This window comes from Microplitis mediator, chromosome 9 (assembly GCF_029852145.1).
Source record: "Microplitis mediator isolate UGA2020A chromosome 9, iyMicMedi2.1, whole genome shotgun sequence".
Lineage (NCBI taxonomy): Eukaryota > Metazoa > Arthropoda > Insecta > Hymenoptera > Braconidae > Microplitis > Microplitis mediator.
In genome coordinates, this window is record NC_079977.1 from 7,599,174 (window position 1) to 7,620,640 (window position 21,467).

Consider the following 21,467-nt stretch of genomic DNA (forward strand, 5'->3'; position numbering starts at 1 on the left):
GAATCAAAAACATAATTTTAAGAACTTGAGAGAACCAAAAGAGAATTAAAACTTCGACTCGGGTTAATTTCCTATAAAATTGTTCTGTGTCATTTTTACTGTGACTTTAATAGATTAGATCAAATTTTGATTACTAGAATAAAAATTATCAATATTAATAATTAGAGCGACATTCTTTTTTAAATAAAAAAAAAAGTTTTGACGTTTTAATAAGAGGTTAATAACAGACCTTGACTGGTGGCAGTTGATTATTAGCAAGTGCGCGAAAATAACACGCAGTCCATTTAAGAAGATCATAAGGCTGCGTACGTATAGCGGCTTTAGCGTAGGATTTTAAAATACCCGGAAATGTTCCCGGTATATTTATTTGATCTGATGAATAAATATGTCGACTAATCCCTGACATTTTTAAAATCTATAATTTACTTTCTTCGGTCTCTGGCTTTCTGCCAAAAAATTATTATTTTATCACCCTCATTTTTATATAAATAATTATTTTTTTTGTATTTTTCAAGTGTTGATTTTTTCAATAAAAGTTAATAAGCATATAAGACTCATTGTTAAGATTAAAGTAAAGAGTTAAGGGTTATAGTCTGTGGAACTAAAGAGTACTACTCGTGCTGACTTGCACCCTCGCAACCCTCACAAGCCCTTACAACACTCTAGTGCATTTTTTTTTCTTACTAGCCCTCTCCGACGTTAACAATTGCCTTGCACACTATACCTAGGTGTCCCAAGAGGACCTCCGAAGACTTGAGATTCCAAGGAGTCTACTGTACCAGAGAGTATAGAGACAAGAGTATAAAAAAAAAAAGTAAGAAATAAAAGAAAACTTGAAATGGAATATTAAAAAAAAATTTAATAAAAAAATAAAAAGAAATAGCAATTCATTTAAGGGGTTTTAAGCGAACAATTTCACGGAGATTTTCATGTAGATTATAGACATTAGCAGCACTAAAGCCCGCTATTAAATAGTTTTTATAAAAAAAATTAATTAAGATAAAAAAGGTTAAGGAAATTAAGATAATGTTGAGAGGAGGGGCAAAAAATATTTATTAGTTGCATTGAGGTCGTAAAGAGTTTAAATTTAGTATATAGTATGTATATATCTTTGAGTGTTCAGTCAAAGAGCCCATGGATGATAAGTGAGAGATGTTGAAAGTCGAAGTGCTCGAGCAATTAGACTTGCTAAATTATGCCTTCGCTGGATTTATCAAGCACCTCGTTTTAAAGCTCTTCTATTTCAACCGGAACATCAAGAGACTTTGTAACGATCTGGAGTTTTGCAAACGTTTTATTGTTCAAAGTTTAGATTTTTTTTAATCATTATTTTTTTTTTGTTTTATTATAAATTTATTTTATTAAAATTTTGGAGCGTATGATTTTCAAAAATATATTATATTTTGAAATTTTGGAGATGAAATTTTAAAATTGATATTAATTCAAATTATGAGTTACATATCTTCTATTTGTCGTTAAATTTTTTTTAAATTTTTTAGCTCTAATTAAAAAAAAAATTGATGTAAATACGTCAACGTTTTTTTTTCAATAAATTTCTTATAGTGAAGTAAAAGTAGAATTTTGATGAAGTATATAAATTATGAATTTTAAATTGACAAATTAAAAATTCCAAATTTATTAAATATTTGAATTTGTCACTAAAATTTTTTTGTAAACATTTGACCACAATTTGAAAAGAAAAATTCATAAAAATATTCTAATTAATATTTGTAAAATAAATTTTCGAACGTGAAGTAAAACATTTAATTTTTAATTATTAAAACTATACTCAAAATTTAACAATTATTAACTTACGATCTACCAAAACTACTCGTGCTTGCAAGCATGTATTCTACATTTTAGTTAAAATACAATAAGAATTGTTTCAAATCTCAATTACTGATTAAGAAATAAAATTTTTGAAAATATTATTTTAAAAGGTTGAAATTTGCTAGTTAAATTTTTTACTTAAAATTAAAAAATATAAAACATGAAAATTTATCAGTTTTTTGAGCTTTTACTCCAAATTTTGTTTTACTTTGAGTTGTGTTAAAAAAAAATTTATTAAAATATCTTGATGCCATTCTCAGACAGTACCCCCCACTTTTTTAAAAATTTCAATAACTTTCAATTGTCATAAACGTATAAAAATTTGATCAATTAATAAAAAAAAAAAAAAATTAACCATTAATTAAAAAAAGAACAGTTTTGCTGATGTATAGATTTTTTAAAAAATTATTTGCAGTTAATTGGGAGTTGAACGAAATTCGTCAAATAAATTTCAGTAAAATCTTTATGTCAGTTTTATAATTCGAATTTTCAAATTTTGTAGGCTAAAATTTATTTAACAAATTTCGTTTAACTCCTAATTGATAACAACTACAAGTAATTTTTTTTAATTAATTAATAAAATTTTAATACAGTTATATGACAGTTGAAAGTCATTACATATTTTTAAAAAGTGGGGGCGGGGTACTGTCTGCGAATGACCTTAATAAGTTCTTATCAAATAATTTTCAATAAAAATAATCTCCAAATTAAAATCCTTTGCTAGTTTATTCCGTTAAAAGTAAAAATTTTTTCCTTCATTTCCAAAAATAAAATCCATTAAAAAAGTAATAAATTATTATGTCATTGTAAAGTAAAAAAAATCATTAATATGCCAATAAAGTTTCTGGCACTTTTATTCAAAGAATCGGAACGCATCCGCTGAAAAAATCACAATATTCATCGCAGGTATTCTTCAATGGATATATGTGGAACACGTCTCTCTATATATCTCTCATACATCTCTCTATATATATATTAATATAGACATACCTACATACACATACACATATATATATACATTTATTATATATGCAAAATATAGTGATAATAGTACACATCTATATATAAATGAAAATATAAAATAAATTTATATTTTATATTCAAAAAAGTCGAGGATGAAAAACGAAAATATCTTTCTATATATTTATATATACTTCTATATTGAAAAAATAAACCATAAAGATCAAAGGGAAAATATAAGAGAGGCTTTTGAAGTGAGTAAAACACGTAAATAAAATGATGAGTACCAAGGATGATGCAAGCTTCGTAAGAGATAAAAACCCAGAAAAATTTTTCTATATCCTTAATACAAATTCATATGTATGTGCATGCATGCATGCATGTATGTAATGTGTACATAACTACAGCATGTAAGAGAAAAAAAAAATATTGTACAGTAATAAGAGAAACGTTGAAAAATTTAGAGTCTGAAGTAATAGCGGCGCGACTGCGGTTACAAGCTATTTCACGCCTTTTTTTTCGCTTCTTCAAACCTCGCTTTTTTTTTTTTTTTTTTTTTTATTTCTAGTTGTTTTAATTTTTTTTTTATTTAGCGCTATTCGTTCTTGACCTTTTTTACGGAGTTAACACGTGATAATCCTGTCGTACCTGCAGTATATTTATTTATTTTTATTTTTCTATATAAAATAAAAATAATTTTTTTTAATATTTTAAATTTATATGAAATCTGTGAAGCGAATACACGTGAAATTAACGAACGTATATACGTACAGTATAATCGCTTTTATTTTAACGTTTTATTATCGCACTTTATTTTATGTACATGCAAAATAAAATTTAAAAACAAAAAGAACTAAATTAACGAAATAAAATAAAAATATAAAAAAAAAAAAAAATAGGATGAGATTATTGGAATCCCTGGGAGTTTTGTGATGATCGAACGTGGAACGATGTGTGGACTCGATGAGTACGAGGGAATGAGTATGAAGAGGAGTGAGGGTGAGGGAACGAAAGAGAAGAGAGAGGAGAAAAGAGAAAAGAGTAGGATATAAAGAATTTCCCGATAACGAAAAATCTCTCGTTCACATCGCGATGAAAAGTACATTGGAGATAAAACGAGAGTATTATGAAGAGAATTGAGGGATGGAGTAAACGAAAAAAAAAAAATATATAATAATCATGGTAATCATTATGACAAACACAAAAGATAGAAAAACTTTTCTCGTTTACTTTTTTCAGATCGAATTGCCAGTTTTTTTGTCTTTGTTATTTCTAGAGAATGTATAAATTTTTAATATATAAGGGGTGAAATGGACATTTTATATTTTGCTTTGGAGATTTTTTTTTTTGTTTTTATATTTTAATGAATTTATTATAATTTCGACGTCCTGCTTTCATATAAAACTACGATTTTAAAATAATTTATTGTTAATATTAAAGTGATAGTTAATTAAATATTTGCTTTAAGGGCATTCTCAGTCAGTGCCCCCCCCCACTTTTTAAAAATATTAAATGACTTTCAACTGTCATGAACGAATTAAAATTTTATTAATTAATTAAAACAAAAAATCAAAACTTTAATTTGAAAAAGTACAACGTAGTCGTAATTTCGTCGAGATATAAAATTAAAAAAAAAATTACTTACAGATGTTATCAATTAAGAGTTAAACGAAATTTGTTAAATCAATTTTAGCTTACAAAACTTGAAAATTCAAATTATAAAATTGACAAAGATTTTACTGAAATTTATTCTGCCTGACTCCAAATTGATATCAACTGTAAGTAATTTTTTTTTAAATCTATATATCAGCGAAATTGCGAGTACGTTGTCCTGTTTTCAAAAAATACTTCAATTTTTTTTTAATTAACTGGTAAAATTTTGATACGCTTGTAAAAGTTGAAAGTCATTGAAAGTTTTCAAAAAGTGGGGGCACTGTCTGAGAATGGCCTTAAGATAAAAAGTTTATAATTTATCAAATAGACTCAAATTAATAATTATGGCTAAAATATTGAATTGACAAAAAAATTACCAGACATCGTTTGTAAAGAAAATTTTGTCCATAAAATAGTTTCAATACATTTTTCTTGTATTTTTAATAGTTTAGCTACAAATTAAATTTAAAAAAATTCAAAATTTCTATTGAGACACTTACATTTACGGTTTCTGATTTTTAATACAAAATTCTGATTTAATTATCATAGAAACCACAAAAAAGTGATGAAATAATTTTATAAGTACACGCAGAGAAATATTTAGTAAAATTACCCAAAAATTTTGATACTGTGAGGACATGTGGTAAATATATAAATTTTTCCCATGCACATTGTCAAATGTACTACTCGATAGCATGTAAATGAAGTGCAATTTCTACACGATGAAAAAAAAATACCAACTATTACCATCTTGCAAAAGGGAATGATTACCATCTGTATGTGATAATCATTATCATGCTTTTATGTTAACTATTCGTTTCTTGTATATTAATACAGTAGAATCTCCCTAATGTGACTCTCCGTAATGTTACACTCTCTCTAAATTTAACAAGATTCTCTCCCTAATGTTAACAATCCTGTCTCCCACTACGTTTTTTCACGCAACCAATCAAAAAAAAACTTAGTGGCGGGTAATTCAAATCTTTCCGTTTGCACCTATACGATTAAATCCTAACCTAAAAAAGATTTTTTTTTCGTACATCACGCATTTTGACTGCGCAGACCTGCGCACATAAGACACGAGTATTGGTATGGTGGGGACGATAGGATTTGTTAATATTACGGAATGGTCCTGGACAGGAGTGTTAACATTACGGAGATTTTACTGTAATTACTATCGCCGATAGTAATAGTTACCGCCTTGATAGTAATATTTCTTATATCTGAAAAATTTTTAATTTAGACTCTGAGATAGTAATGATTACCATCACAGATAAGAATGGTTACCATCTCCGATAGGAAAAATTAACCTAAAAGAATAAACCATTAAAATGTGAAGATGGGAATAGTTACATCGTTCTCTTTTAAATTTGAAACAGTGAAAATAGTGACTATTCACTGTTTTCTAGTGAAAAGTATGTCACCAATTCAAACAGTGGTATATTTTTCACTAGCAATAAGTGACTATTCACTGCCAAATAGTAATTGTCACGTGATTTTCACTAATTCGTTTTTAGAGAGTTAAGATGAGAAGTATCACGACTTTTTTTTCGGCGTGTACTAACAACAGTAAAAATTTAGTTACTGGCTAGATGTCCTTACAGTACCAAACTTTATGGGTAATTTTTACTCAAAAATTATATGCGTATAATTGAATTTTAGTAACGAAAAAGTGTTGACTGATTTTCATGTAAATTTATCAATTTTAATGTAAAATGGTTCTTTTTAAAATATTTAATAAAATTTAAATGATCGTTTACATTTTGGAGTTGAAATATTAAATTATAAAAAACTGATTAAATTTGTATATTTATTGTAAATTGTGTTTTAATCTCGAATAAAAACTCATAAATTCAAAGTTAATAAATTTATTTACTTTAAATTGAATAAATAATATGACGCGACGTTAATTTCATTTTTAATGACAAGTCGCGACGTCTACAAATTATATTTATTTATTTTATATTTTTTAAGTGTCAAAACCTCAATGACATAGACAATATATATAAAAAAAAAAAAAAAAAAAATATATATATATGTTTGAACCTAATGTCAATATGGTCAACAGATTGATTGACTGCGGGGCTCTACACACACTAATCGTCGTTAAACATCCCCCTGTTGGCACAAAGAGCTCACGAACAAATTGATCGAGAGTAAGAGAGGATGATAAAAGGGAGGATGAGGAGGTTGAAGAGGGGCTAGTTGAAGAGCATCACTGGGGAGTGTACAGAGAGGAGTAAGGAGTAGGCAAAAGAGAATGATAGATGTTACAGAATTGAAAGGGCGAATGAGAAAGAGACTAAACGATAAAGCTACAACGCCAATCGACCAATTTGTTGAACCAGTGAATCTATAAATTAATTATCTGCCCAGCAAACTCATTCGTACGATTTAATATCATTAGTATTGATTATTATTTTTCATTGTCTAGGGAAATATGATATGACATAATTTTTTTATTTTCCTTAAATCACTATCTCTTTTTTCACTGGCACATTCTATGACTTTTTAAATTTCATTTTTCGGGAATTAAAATATGATAATTTGTATAATTTGTGGAATAATTAATTAAGTTTACTAAATTTTTAATTCGGATTTCCTTTCATAAATGTCAGTTTTACTTAAAATTTAATTATATTAAATATTTTAAAAGGTAAAAAAAATTAATTTATTGTTAATAAATATAATTTTTTGTTTTCAAAAATGACGCTTGAGTTGACATGAAAAACAAAAAATACTTTTAAAAAAAAATAAAACTATCACTGCTTTTATGACTTGTAAACCGATGAAACGAATAAAAATGTTTTTCTCAGTAAATATAGTTTTTTGTTATCAATCCGCCGTAAATTGAAACATTCTAAAAAAAAAAAAAATTTCATAACTCAATTATAAAATTTTTACGTCAAAATAAATAAAGCGTATTCCTGTTTCCAAAAAAAAGAAAATTTTGTTTCTAAATAATTCAAAGACTAGATCAATTGATTTAAAAATGTAATCAGCAATAATATTTGAACGTTTTCTTCAATTGCCTCCAAAATTATTCAAATCGGCATATTTGATGGAAAGGTATTGCCGATTCGTACATACGTACGTACATCTGTACGTAGACCCATAGGTTTATATTATAAAATACCCTCAAATACATACGACTCCAAAGACTCATAACCACCCATATGTCTGTTGAAAAAATACGATATTTGAACATAAGTAAAAAAAAGCTGTCGAAATATTTCATATGTCGAAATAGGAACTTTTCCTATGTTAGCATAGCAATTTTTCTTTCATGGATAGTAAATTAGCGGACCGGTTCCAAAATATTATAGAAACCATTTTTATAAAATTCTATCATCATATCATATAGGGGAGGGGGAGGGGCAAAAGGGGGTACCCAAGGAAATACTAAGTTTTCGAGGACTAAAATACGCTAAATCTTTTTGTTTTTAGTGATATTCGAGGTAAATAGACAACATTTTTAGCTGCCGTTAAAAAATAAAATTTTTATTTTTGGCGGGCAAAACGGGGTACCCTTAAAAAAAGTTGAAAAAAAAAAAATTCTGAAAATTGATCAAATTTTATTACTTGAATCTTTTATATGTAATATACATAAAGAAAAATTACATTTCACATCATTGGTGGACACGAAGGCAAAAAAAAAAATTTTTGTGGGGCAGAGAGGCCTCCCTCCAAAAAATGATAGTTTTTTTTTTTTTTTTTAAATTATTTTCATTATTAAGAATGTAGGGGAGAGTGGGGCAAAGCGGCCCCCCTAAGCCAATTATTATTTTTTGTGGCTTCCAACCATAAGATCACTTTACTTTTGTCCTATTTCGAACAAATTTATGGACATTTTGCCAAAATTCTGAAAAAAAATTTTTTTTTTTTGTGGGGCAAAGCGGCCCCCCTCCAAAAAGTGATAAAAAATTTTTTTTTTTCGTTTTTTTTTTTTTTTAATTGTTTTCATCATTAAGAATGTATTTCTTTCTCTTGACAACTAGTTTTGGTTTTATATTACTCGAAAAAAATTTTTTAAAGCGTAAAAAATCGTTCACTCTTGATTACCTTAATTACTAATTGTTATTTAATAAAAAAAAAAAATCAATTCTATAATTTTACTTTATTTCAAAAATTTATTAACTAAAAAAAAAATTTAATTTTTATAAATTTTTAGTGACCAAATTTGCCTCTTACATTGAGAAACGGCCGAAAAATATGAAAAAATAATTTTTTCGGAAGTTTCGGCTGGTCCATTTTGCCCCAGGTGTTATGCGTAGGGCTAGAAATGTGGAATTGTAATCATTTTTTTTTTAATTTGACGATAAAAATATGAAAAAATCACTTTTTCAAAATTTTGGGCTTGTCCATTTTGCCCCAAATGTCATGCGTAGGGGTGAAAATGCGCAAACATATCGGATTTATAGTAATTAGGCGAAAAAAAAAAATTTTTTTTTTTTGATCAAAATTTCAGGGGGGCCGCTCTGCCCCATGGGGGCCGCTCTGCCCCACCCTCCCCTATATCTTTCTCTTGACAACTATTTTTGGTTTTATAATACTCAAGAAAAATTTTTTCAAGTGTAATAAATCGTTTCCCCTCGATTAGCTTAATTACTAATTGCTATTTAATAAAAAAAAAACAATTCTGTATTTCTTATTTGTCATTATTTCGAACCCAAAAAACGTGTTTTTTGATTTTTTAGATTGCAGATTATTTAGCATTATTTAAAATATTTTATCAATAAAACAATAAAATATTATTTTCGAATATTTTTAGTGGCCAAATTTGCCCCAGCTATAACAAATCAGCCGAAAAATGGATTAATGTATTATATTTTATTTAATTTGACGATAAAAATATAAAAGAATCATTTTTTCAAAATTTTCGGCTGGTCCATTTTGCCCTAGGTGTTATGGGTAAGGCTAAAAATGCGGAATTATATCAAATTTTTTTTAATTTAACGATAAAAATTTAAAAGAATCATTTTTTCAGGATTTTCGGCTGATCCATTTTGCCCCAGGTGTCATGCGTAGGGCTAAAAGTGCGCAAATATATCGGATTTATACTAATTAGACGAAAAAAAAAAATTTTTTTTTTTCATTAAATTTTGAGGGTACCCCGTTTTGCCCCCCCCCCCCCCCCCTTCTCCTATATCAAAATAATTTTGTTTTTTTTTTTCACTCTTTTTTCTTGAGGAGTTAGAGTATATGATAAGAAAAAAAATCCTCAAAAGTGTGAGCTCAAAAACTTCGCAGGTAACTCAGAATTTTTTTAATTTTTAAAATATTCAAAAATTCGAGTTTCTTTTATTAAAAATTTTGTATGCTACGGTTAAACACAAATTAAAGCCAATTGAATGAAATAGAAGATGCTAATCACCGCGATTCAGAAGTCGTCTAATGATAAATCAACAAAAGTCGATTTTTTCGAAAAATTCAAAAATTTCAAACGATCCTAACTTCTAATCTTTCTGGTCGATTTCTCATCTTCGAACTGAACCGAACAAACTAAATAATAACCATACGAAGTTTCATTAAGGTCAATGTAGAACTGTGGTCGCTATCGTGGGAGAACAGGACGTTATATCGTCTGTGTGTGTGCAAGTACATATACGGTTTTTTGAATCTACACGACTAGCTGAGACAAAAAATGGTGAAATTTTTGGAAAGTTGCGTCATGAGTACCAATGCAATAGTAGGATTTCTATGAAGTCTACTAAAAAATTTGCAAGCAAAAATATTGTTTTAAAAACAATTTTATTGTTAATATTAAAGTATAAAACTTTTAATAACCAATTAAAACTCCCACGAATGCTCATTAAAAATAAAAATACATTTATATCAACCATATGAATATATTTTTCGAGAAATCCATACTAGTTTTCGCGCAATCCAGTTGAGTAACTTGCGCTGAATATCTCTCATGCACCAAACTCTCACCTCGTTAGAAATAATCTTTTCACAAAGCTCATACCCATATAAATTTCACCTCTAGTATATATATAATATACATAAATTAATAATTAAAATGATATATGAAAAAAAAATTTCTAATTTGCTCAATAAATTATTTACTCTCATTAAATATAAATAAATCTTAATTACAGTAATAAATTAATGTAACTGGATTTAGCGAGAAAATATTTTGAGTGCTTGAAGTTGAAGTAAATCTATATATACTGTATAAAATGTACTCAATTTTATATGTGGTCTACCCTCGACACAATTTAAGGGATGTTATAAAGAGTCACTAGAGTAGTACATATATAACTAAATATATATACATGACATTTGGGGTTTGTGTATTTGTATATATAATAGTTGCACAGTGAATACGAGTTTTAGTTTAAAGTTTTAGCTCCATTCGACGTTGACCCACCACTACAGCATCACCCATCACAAGAACTGGGGGAGAATTTACCCCTCCTTGATTTTTTTTTAAACTTTTTTTCTTACAACAGCCATCTGGTCTCTTACGGCCCATCCGGGGGCCTTTCCCCATACTACTCTCTTGGCTGTTTTCTTTTTATTCCTTTTTCCCGCATCGAAAAATCTGCGCCTACACAATGCTACGCTGCACCAACATAAAAGACCATCCAAGAAAAATATTTTACTCAAATATTTTTTTTAATTGGATGAAGAGAAATTTTTTTTCGTCTGTTTTATTTTATTTTCTGACCAACTAAACAGTCAGTTGACATTCAAGATAAGATTATTGATGTTTGAGGTAAAATAAAGATTAAGGTTTTACTGGCTGATAAAATCATTTTCTATTGAGAAAATAAAATTTATAAGATTTTTTTTTTTCTTTTGTGATACTTTAAGTGTTTGTTGTGGACTAAGGACAATGCCTGAAATATATAGTGTAAAAAAAAATTGATATGAGATATTGAAAGAGAGAAAGCAATAAATTAAAGTCGAGTGGGACAATAAGCTGGATCCAGCAAACCAGATGTGGAATTAACTCAACAATAAATTCGTTAGTCTCCCCCGAATATGCGGGCTGTTACTTCATATATATGTGTATATATCTTTATATATATATATGGACATATATAGATACACTCACATATATATATATATAAATTTACATCTACATACGACACATGTGCACATCCGAGTTCTCCCGTGGTTCCGATTCCGGGAAAAAAAAAAATAAAATAAAAAAAAAAATTTATCACTCCGACCTTTCGATCTGTGGCCCCGAGATTGTGGATGCGAGCCAGGGAATGTAACATGCACATATATATAGATATATATGTACACATACTTACATACATGATCCACTCGTGTGAAGACTTTTGTAATAGTGGGAAACGCCTTTTCGTATTGACCATTTCCGCTGCTATCTCATATAATAAAATGTCGTATGCAATAAAAGATTATTAAGTTAAATGACCTATTGCTTATTTATTTATGACGGGAATGACTAATTACTTTTGCTGGCTCAATTTATTTTCGGACATAAAAAATTATATTATTTTTAAGTTTTTTAAGCTTTTCTACTAAATCTTTTCTAGACATCACGGAATTAATGGAAAGAAATACATAATGCGTACTTGTAAACTTTGTTGTTTCAAAGTTAAAGAGCTTTTGAACTGTAAACAAAACGTACTTTTTAATTTATTAGTTTTTCCATATTTTTAGTGTGTCCGTAAAACAACACTTATAAAAAACTCTAGTATGGCTTAAAAAAGGTTTGCTCGATTTTAGTGGAAATTGGCATAGAAATTGAATCCATCTTCCAAACGTACAAAGTTTATATTAAAATTTTTTTTGTTGAATTTTACATTTAATTTAAATAAAAAAAATTTTTAGCAAAATTTACGTTTTGGAAATTAAATTAACTTTTATGCAAGATTATAATGTTTTTTATTTTTTATAATGCAGTATTAATATTTTAACCAGTTAAAAATTTAAATATCATGCTATGATTAAGAAAGAATAAATCATTTATTTATGTATAATAATTTATTCTGCTTGCAGGGGTAGAAAATATTTTTTTATATTTATATTTTTTTTCGATGGACTTTAATAGTCAAAGTATTAAACCGACAAAAAAAATGACTTCGGACCTCTTTTTATAAAAAATTCAATTCTCTACAAAATTAATTCAATATATTTTTTTTCATGTTTTTGATAGTTAAGCTATAATTTGAATTTAAAGTTCAAAGAATTTAAAATTTTTATAAAAATATTCAAATTGAGGGTTCAGCTTTTAACTTAAAATCCTGGTTTAAATATCAAAGATATCACAAAATTATACTGAAATAATTTGATACTTCACTTAAATTTCGTAATTTTTCATACACAATAAACAATATACGAAAGTTTAAATAATTTCGATTTAAAAAGATTTTTAAAATAAATAAAATTGTGTAACTCTTCAATAATTTTTGCTTACTCCAACAACATAATTATAAAGAAATGTATGATACTGAAGTTAGCCGATGTCTAATAATTTTCGGATTTTTTTAAAAATGACACATTATAAAAAAAAAAATTTAATCTACAGTTTTTAAAATTTTCTACATGTGCATATTTTTATTTTCTATTTTTTTGCAATAAATTTTTTGAAAAAAAAAATCCGAAAATTACTAATTGTCTGTTTACTTCAGGATCATAATAATTTTCGTTTTTATTCAAATATTTATTTAAAAACGTAACAGGAAATTACGATGTTTAAATAATTTTTAAAAGTTTATTTGTTTAAAAAAAAAAAAAAAACATTTTTTCTATTAAAAATTAAATTCTATAAAATATTTGAATCACGAGTTCATAAATAAAAATATTTATTGCGTCGTCAAATAAATGTTAGAATTTAAGAAAAAAAAAATTATACATAATCATGTTTTACTCTCATTTTATGTGAAAGTTATCGTTGATTGGATCAACTACTTATTCTTTTGCTTTACTCATATCACACATTACATGTGGTAATCTATATATGTAAGTACATATGTACTTACACCCGATAGGATAACCGATGTATAACACATAAATATTTATGTTCAAAATTTTTTTTTCTTTTTTGTTGTTGGTGACAATTGAATTTTAACTGGCGAGAACAATAAATGAACAGTAAACAACAAGTTGTTTTAAAAGTGTAGTAGAAATAATTTTTAAAAAATTATAAACAAATGTTAGTTTCAAAAAATAGTATGCGGTATAAAAAAAATAATTAATAATTAATAATAATAATAATAATGAAATTTTTCAATTGTTTATTTTTATTTGTAAAAATAGTAAACATGTATAGTTAGAATAAATCAATTCTCTTTAAGCCGATTGCGCGCGCTTCCGGGATCGCGCAGGGTTCAAAGGGATCCGAGTTGTAAGCGAGTTGAAACGAGTAAAGCTTGAAAGACCATAGTATACCCTACACCCTACAACTTTATATATACGAAAAGAAAAGCTTCTGTGTATTGGCTTTCAAATTGAAAGAAAGAAAGAAGGAAAGAAAGAAAGAAAGAATGAAATAAAGGAAGAATGAAAAAGAAAAAGTATCTATGACTTTGTCGATACGATATGTAGACCGTACTATAGAGGCTAAAACGTTTATTCGTGTACGAAATATAAAAAAGAAAAAAAACCCATTTCCTAAAGCCGCTTGAATTCAAGAATAATAATGTTAAATAATAAAAATATTTATTAAAGAATTTTTTTAAGAGAACATACTGTTCAACATGTAGGGAGAGACATTTAGCTTGGAATTTAAATTCTCTTTCAACTATTAAAAATACGATAAAAATGATAGTAAATAATTTTATGGATAATTTAATTTCTAACAAAAAAGACCTTTGTCAATTTTTATTAAGCTTGATAGTTACGTCACTAGAAAAAGTTGAAATTTACGAAAAAAATTAGCCTACAATTTAAATTTCGTAATTTTTTTTTCAATTTGTATGTAAACTTTATACACGGAAAAAATGATGCTCAAAATTTTAATAGCTTGTAGTTTATTTTTGACTTAAAATTAGTATATTTGTATACTAATATCAAACCAGGATCATTATATATATTACAAAATAGCTAATATTTATATTAAAATTTGATACACATAGAAGAGCAAAATTTGTAATTTCGTATACTAAAATTAATATGAAAAAGAATCGATAAATTGGTATCTGCAGTTATTACTATTCAAATAAACATAGAAAAATTTTAAAAATGAGGAACCGAAAAATTAGCAAACGTACATATTAATATATAAAGATCTAGTATACTAATTTTTTATTTTATTATTTACCACTTATTCGATATATGTATATAATAAATTAATTTATAATAACGAATAAATAACATTTTATATTAATTATTAGTCAATGGGATAGAATTTATAAAATAAGAGTTAGAAGTTTTCGGTATTTTTATGAGCAAAAATATCCAGTATCTAGTATAATAATTTTTCATTTTATTATTTACCACTTATTCGATTTATGTATATTGTAAATTAATTTATAATGATGAATAAATGATATTTTAAGCTAATAATTGATCAGTGATATCGAATTTATAAAATAAAAGTTTGTAACTTTTGCAATTTTTCGGCTGGAAAAATCAGTATCTAAGATAGTAATTCTTAATTTTACCAATCATTACTTTTTAATAGATGTATGCCATAAATTAATTAACTTTCACTAATGTCACGTATTATACCTAAAAGTAATAATATTTACTTACTTTTTGAAATAATTGATAGCAGTTTTTAGGAATCTGCAAAAATTAGTAAACTACTCTGCATTAAGTACATAATAGTACTAATTATTGATAACAGATTCCACTTTTTACTATTATTTATTAATTTTTAATATTCTGTTTTTTTTCCGTGTACAGTTCATTTGATAAAACTTAAAATTAATGCGAAAATTTTAATTATAAATTAAACCAAATTTTTTACCTTATCTCGAAATTTAAATTCCGACCAATCTATTAATATCCCAATAAAAACGACAGAATAAAATTATATAAGAAATAAAATTCTTTACAAAAAAGGCTCTTATCACATTTTATGTAAACTCGATAGTCTGGTCGCTACAAAATTTCAAAGTCAATCCAGCTCTCGTTCTTCAAAGAATTTAAAAAATTTACAATCTCCCAAATACAAATAAATCTAAAATCCAACCGTCAAACATCGCCCTTTAACATAACACGTTTTAATATAAAAAATAAATAAATAAATAAATAAAATACTTTAATTTAAATCGTAACTTTTTAATTTGAAATTATAATTTTATTTTTCCCGATTTTTTTTATCAATGTATCCCGTATTTTATTATAATACATTATATGAGTACATATATATTTATATATGTATATGGTTACTATTCCCAGGATTTTGTCATTGAACCATACGAAACATAGTTTGAAACCGTCCTCGTGAGTGGGTGTGGCGAAAGCCGTGCCGGCAAAGTAAAACGAATAGAATAGAATAGAGTAGATGCACCATACCGACCATACAAAACGAACCACCGAACCACCATGCCAGTACCATTCGACACATTGATAACTTTCCGATGATAGTATAAGGTCGAAGTCTCTGTGTATCGATACTTTACGTGTGTAATTTATCGACTACTCTCCGACTCTCTATCACATATGTACATACTACACATATATATGTATATAATACAAGTAATCTCACTACTATACAATGACACTGTTGCTAAAGTGTATATTGTGTACTCCTGCACTACACTACTGAAACAACCCTACACTCTTTTACTTTCCTACTACAATAGAGGGTTTACGAGACTTTTCAGGGAAAAAAAATGTATATATATATGGTATGTATATATTGTACCCTCGACGCTTCCCTTCTGTTGCTAATTTTTTATTCATCTAATACAAAGAAAACAAAGTAAAGTGGATTGCAATTTTTTTTATTCAACTTTTAAATGCTTTTATTTATTTATTTTTATTTACAGTATACTGTAGACAAAAAGTTTAGAGAAGCTTCCGGAAGCGGCAAGTTTAAAGAGTTCGAGAGTTTTACAAAAATCATCACATCTCTAGTGTAGTAGAGAGGGTAAAAAATAGTAAGAGGAAGGTATAAAAAAAAATTTTTTTTTAAATAAAATAAAAAGTAAAATTGTAAGTAGAGAGTAGTGTAGGTAGAATGTGGTACAGTGAGAGATGAAGAGACCAAGTTTAACGGGCTTGAACAGCCGTGCATCCGCTATTCTATACCACTCTATCTATTCTGTACTCTCGAAAATTTTAAGGAGAAAACGGAATAACTTTTTTGACGGAATGAAAGTTTAAACTTTGGAGCTTTTCATTTTATAGATACATCAAATGGAAAGTTATATATATATATTTTTATTTTTATTATTATTCTTACTTTTTGTTAGCTTCGAATATCTGACCGTATAATTTTAAAAAAGTTTAATTGTATAGATGGATTTTTTTTACGAGAAATATTTCTATTGTGATTCATTTTATTTTTCGTTATTACATTTTTTTTTTGTTCATTAATGAAAACATTTTTTTTTTAAAGTCACTGGCATGTGACACATAAATAAAAGAATGGGTTGTCATCTCGTGAATCTTGTCGCGCTCGTTTATTAGCCCAGGCGCCACGTGAGTACGTGACAGACTCGAGACCAATGACCACGATGCAACCTACCAACCCTCCTAACTGGCTATCTCATATCAGTTATAAAAAATTGTTTTTTTTTATCTGTATAAACGTGTCAGCATGTGTCGGAATTACTAATTAACGTTTTAAATCGTAAAAAAATCTATGGAAGAAAAATATTTCTATTTTTAAAATCTGGATATTGTTGGAAGTTAATAAAAATAGAGCTTTTAACTTATTTTTAGCCTGGCTAATTAGATTTGTGGGTATATCGAGAGGTAGAAGACTGTTAAGATAATTAGTTACGGTTTTGTGATCATTTTAACAAGCATTTGAATTTATTGAATTAATTATCGGTCTTGAGGTTCACTTTTATAGGGAACTAAAATAAGTGGACTTTTGTGCGGGCTTGAAAAATTGAGTTACTTTCTTGACAATACAAATTTAATTCAAATTAAATATATTTATTTTATGTATTGATAAAATTTATGTCTATTTTAATGTTGAGTAATAAAGATAAATAGATTTATAAAAAATAAACTGAGGATGAAATTCTAGAAGAAAATAAAGTTAATCGTTTTATGAACTTGGGAGTCATAATTTTAATGAAAGCATTTTTTATAATGTATGTTGTTTTACTCCAAATAAATTTTTTTTAACCAAAATTGAGGGTGGCTACACTGTAAAAATCAGGAGTGAATTCGGAGTAATCATAGATTTTATTTAAGGCTGAGTTTCGGAGTTTTAAAAAAAATCACTACGCATACGGAGTAAATAAGGAGTTTGTTTTTTCGATAGTGTGATTTTGGAGTGATCTGAATTTTTTATTTCAATCTGCATTCACTCTAATTCGCAGTTTTAATATTAAAATAAATTTCTTTTAGGAGTGAATTTCACTTCGAACCAGAGTTCCAAAATTATAATTAACTCTCCTTTGAAGTGAATTTTACTCCAAGGGCATTAAGTAAATACACAGTCATCCGCTCCGCATTCATTTCGAATTCTCCGGATTTAATACGCGTTCACTCTGCAAATTTTTCAGTGTATCAATTTAATGCTTATGTAGTATAGATTCTCATAATATTCGTAAAGGTGCATGATTAATATTTTAATTAGGTAAAAAAATCAAACTATCATACTTTCAAGTGTCCCTAATTTTGGAAACGTGAATCAGAAATGTGAAAAAATTTAAGGTGACGGTGTTGTCTACACTGTAAAAAGAGCGGTGTTAAAAATGGACTCAATTTAATACCGCACCGGTGTTAAATTGGTATAAAAAAAAATTCGACGGATAGAAATTAGAAAAAAAATGGATGAAATATAAAAAAATATAAAAATTTAATGAATATCTGGAGGAAATTTCAATTTTGCTATGTACTTATTTAAATAATTATTTATGGTATAGGTAATTTACTTAAAAATCACACAATTTTACGCCCACTATTTCAATCACCAATAATTTAATTAATTAATAAAAATTCTCTTTAACTGCAGTGATCGAGTAAGTAAAAATATTCACAAAACAAAATATTTTCAACACCGAAAAATATTTTAACATTGGAAAATTTTTTTAATACCGGTAAAAAAATATTTACACCGGTGGCGGTGTTATCTTAACACCACCTTCGGAGTTGAAGATTAACACCGAAAATTTTAACACCTACACCGCCTGGACTTATCCCTGTTTTTTTTACAGTGTATATTTAGATAAAAAATTAACTAACAGAGGGGCATTCAAATTTTTAATAAAAAATTATTTAAAAAAATAATGAATGTGTCGGTTAATTTATAGAATTTGAAGAATGAAAAATTTAAATAATAAAAGAAAAGAAGTGCATCATCGGATAAATATTTATAATTTAAACATTCGGTTTACGTGTAGTAATAATTAAAAAATATTTAATTTATAATTTATAATTAACCAACTACCCAGTAGTAAAAATGACATTTGTTTTATAGAACTTAATTAACAATTACGGTCTAAGTATGAAATTTACAAGAAAACCGTTGTAGACTTTTTTTTACAGAAAATTTAATAATCCTCTACAAATTTTTTTTGAATATATTTTTGATACTTTAGCTATAGTTTCAATTTAAAGTTAAAAAATTTTAAATCTTTATTGCTATTGAAATTCAAATTTACTAACTTTTAGTTCATAGTTCTGGTTAAACTATCAAAGGAATCAAAAAAATATGCTGAAATAATTTTGTAATTAATCGAATTTACTACAAAAACTCTCTATTAACTTTTATGTAAATTTGGTACTTGGCTTAAATTTTTAAATTTAGTCATACAAAATAAATAACGAAAAAAGTTTATTTCTAAATACTTTCAAATTGACATCGGTACAAACTTAAATTTGTCGACTTTTTTAAAATTTATTCTCAATGAAAAATAATCTATAATTATCTCCAATCATTAAAAAAAGTGAACTGTAAAAAATACTTTTACAGAATAGTTTTCTATTTACGTACGTACACTTTTCTCGTAAGCTAAAATAGTTACAAACTTGTGTTAGGGCTGAAAAAATTCCTCGTCTGCACGTCGTTTCATTGAACATCACTAGTATTTATAACACTTTTAACAATGACAGACTTTACTTATCTAAAAACTCATTTGTTTTACTAAAATAATTTTTTTTAAAACCAGGTCCAGTTTCTCATATTTTTCTCTGATTAAAAAAAAAAAAAACGAATCTCTATTTCTATTAATTAGACAAATGTACCGCAAGATTAAAAATCCAACTTTCACGCCCACAAATTAATCTTCATTATAAAATTAATTAATGACCACTAAAATATCAAAATATATAATATATATAATTACATCTCATACCAAATAATAAAAAATAATAATAATAATAATTTCCTATCTCAGAATTCGGTAAAAAATATTTCCATCGTAAAAAATCGGGAGTGAATTCGGATTTTATTTAAATCCGAATTCACTTCGTCACTCGGAGTTCCGGAGTTAAAAAAAATCACTTCGCATGCGGTGTAAATAAGAATTTTTTCATGGGCGGAGTGATTTCAGTGTCGCGGATTTTATTTAAATCCGCATTCATTCCGGTCCGGAGTTTTAATACTTGAATAAATTTATATTCAACAGAAACAGCTGATAATTAAAAACATAATTATTCAATAAATAATTAATTCAGATATTAATAATTAAACTTAAAATATTATGGTTTTAATTTATGAAATGTTTTAGTGACTCACTAAATTATAATTTCATATATAAAATACATGGCGAAAATATTAAATTATTGAATAGCTGTAGTGACATAGTTTTTATGGCAATGTTTGATATTTCGTTATAGTATAAAATGTTATCTCGTGATATGGTTGATGTAAGTCATACGACAGTTTGTGACAGTGGAATTATATTTTTGCAAATTTTATTATCAGCTGCTTATTATTTTTAAAAATCATTTCGTGCGAATATACAGAAAGGGAGCTCGTAATTAATTCCGTACTCAATTTAAATGTCAAAATATCAAAGACCTCCCTGATTAAACAACTGAATCCGACCGAATTAAAAATTTTAATTCTGTTATATTCTGTCGAATTCTACAAAACAGAATTCAACTTAATTGAAGATTTGAATTTGAATTAAACAAAATAAAACCGATTTAAAAATTTCGAATTCGTTTTAATTCAGTTTAATTCGGATTCAGAACTAGAAATTGGAGAATTATTTTCGAATTAATCAGAATTAAACCGAATAGAATTATTCGAATTCGTTTTAATTTGGACAAATTCTGGTTTTCCTGCCGAATTAGACAGAATTCATTTTAAAGTTAGGTACCGAATTAACAGAATTTATCCGAATTACATAGAATTAAAAACTGAATTCTGTTTAATTCGATCGAATTCAGTTGTTTAATCAGGGCTAAGCTCACTATGCGTTAATAATTTTTTTTATAATTAATATTTTCCGAAACTCCCCTTCGGAGTGAAATTCACTCCGGGAATTAAATAAATAAAAATCATCCTCTCCGCGTTCACGCAAATGTTTTTCAGTGCAAATATCTCCAAGTAAATAAAAACTATAGCAATTAGATGAAAAAAGTACTATATAAAAAGCCAAAGTAAAATAAACGATTTAATAATAAAAGATGGAGATAGAGATGATAAATGATAATATTAAAATTATGTGCAATGGTTGCGTACTTGTTCAAGTAGAAGCAACTTATTCTAGCATGAGTTGGGAATTTACTCGATGGATCGTAACGATATAACGGACATACAGACATCCATAGCATTCGATACTCTCTAAAGTTATATCAGCATAATGCCCAACTCGTCTTTACTTGTCTCGTCTCGTCTCGTCTCATATCGTCTTGTCTCCATCCAGAAGTCCAGAGATCATAGATTCAAAATAAGAACCTGAATCGACGATTATTCGCCCGCGGTTATATTCCGGGTCTAAGAGTTTCGTCACGAATCA

The 21,467-nt window shown here is 27.0% G+C and overlaps 1 protein-coding gene across 2 annotated transcripts in view; it reads right to left on the reverse strand.

Moving 5' to 3' along the window:
* The window catches only part of LOC130674460 (transmembrane protein 132E), a 77,879-nt gene that overhangs the window by 52,463 nt on the left and 3,949 nt on the right, over positions 1-21,467 (reverse strand). The window lies entirely within an intron of this gene.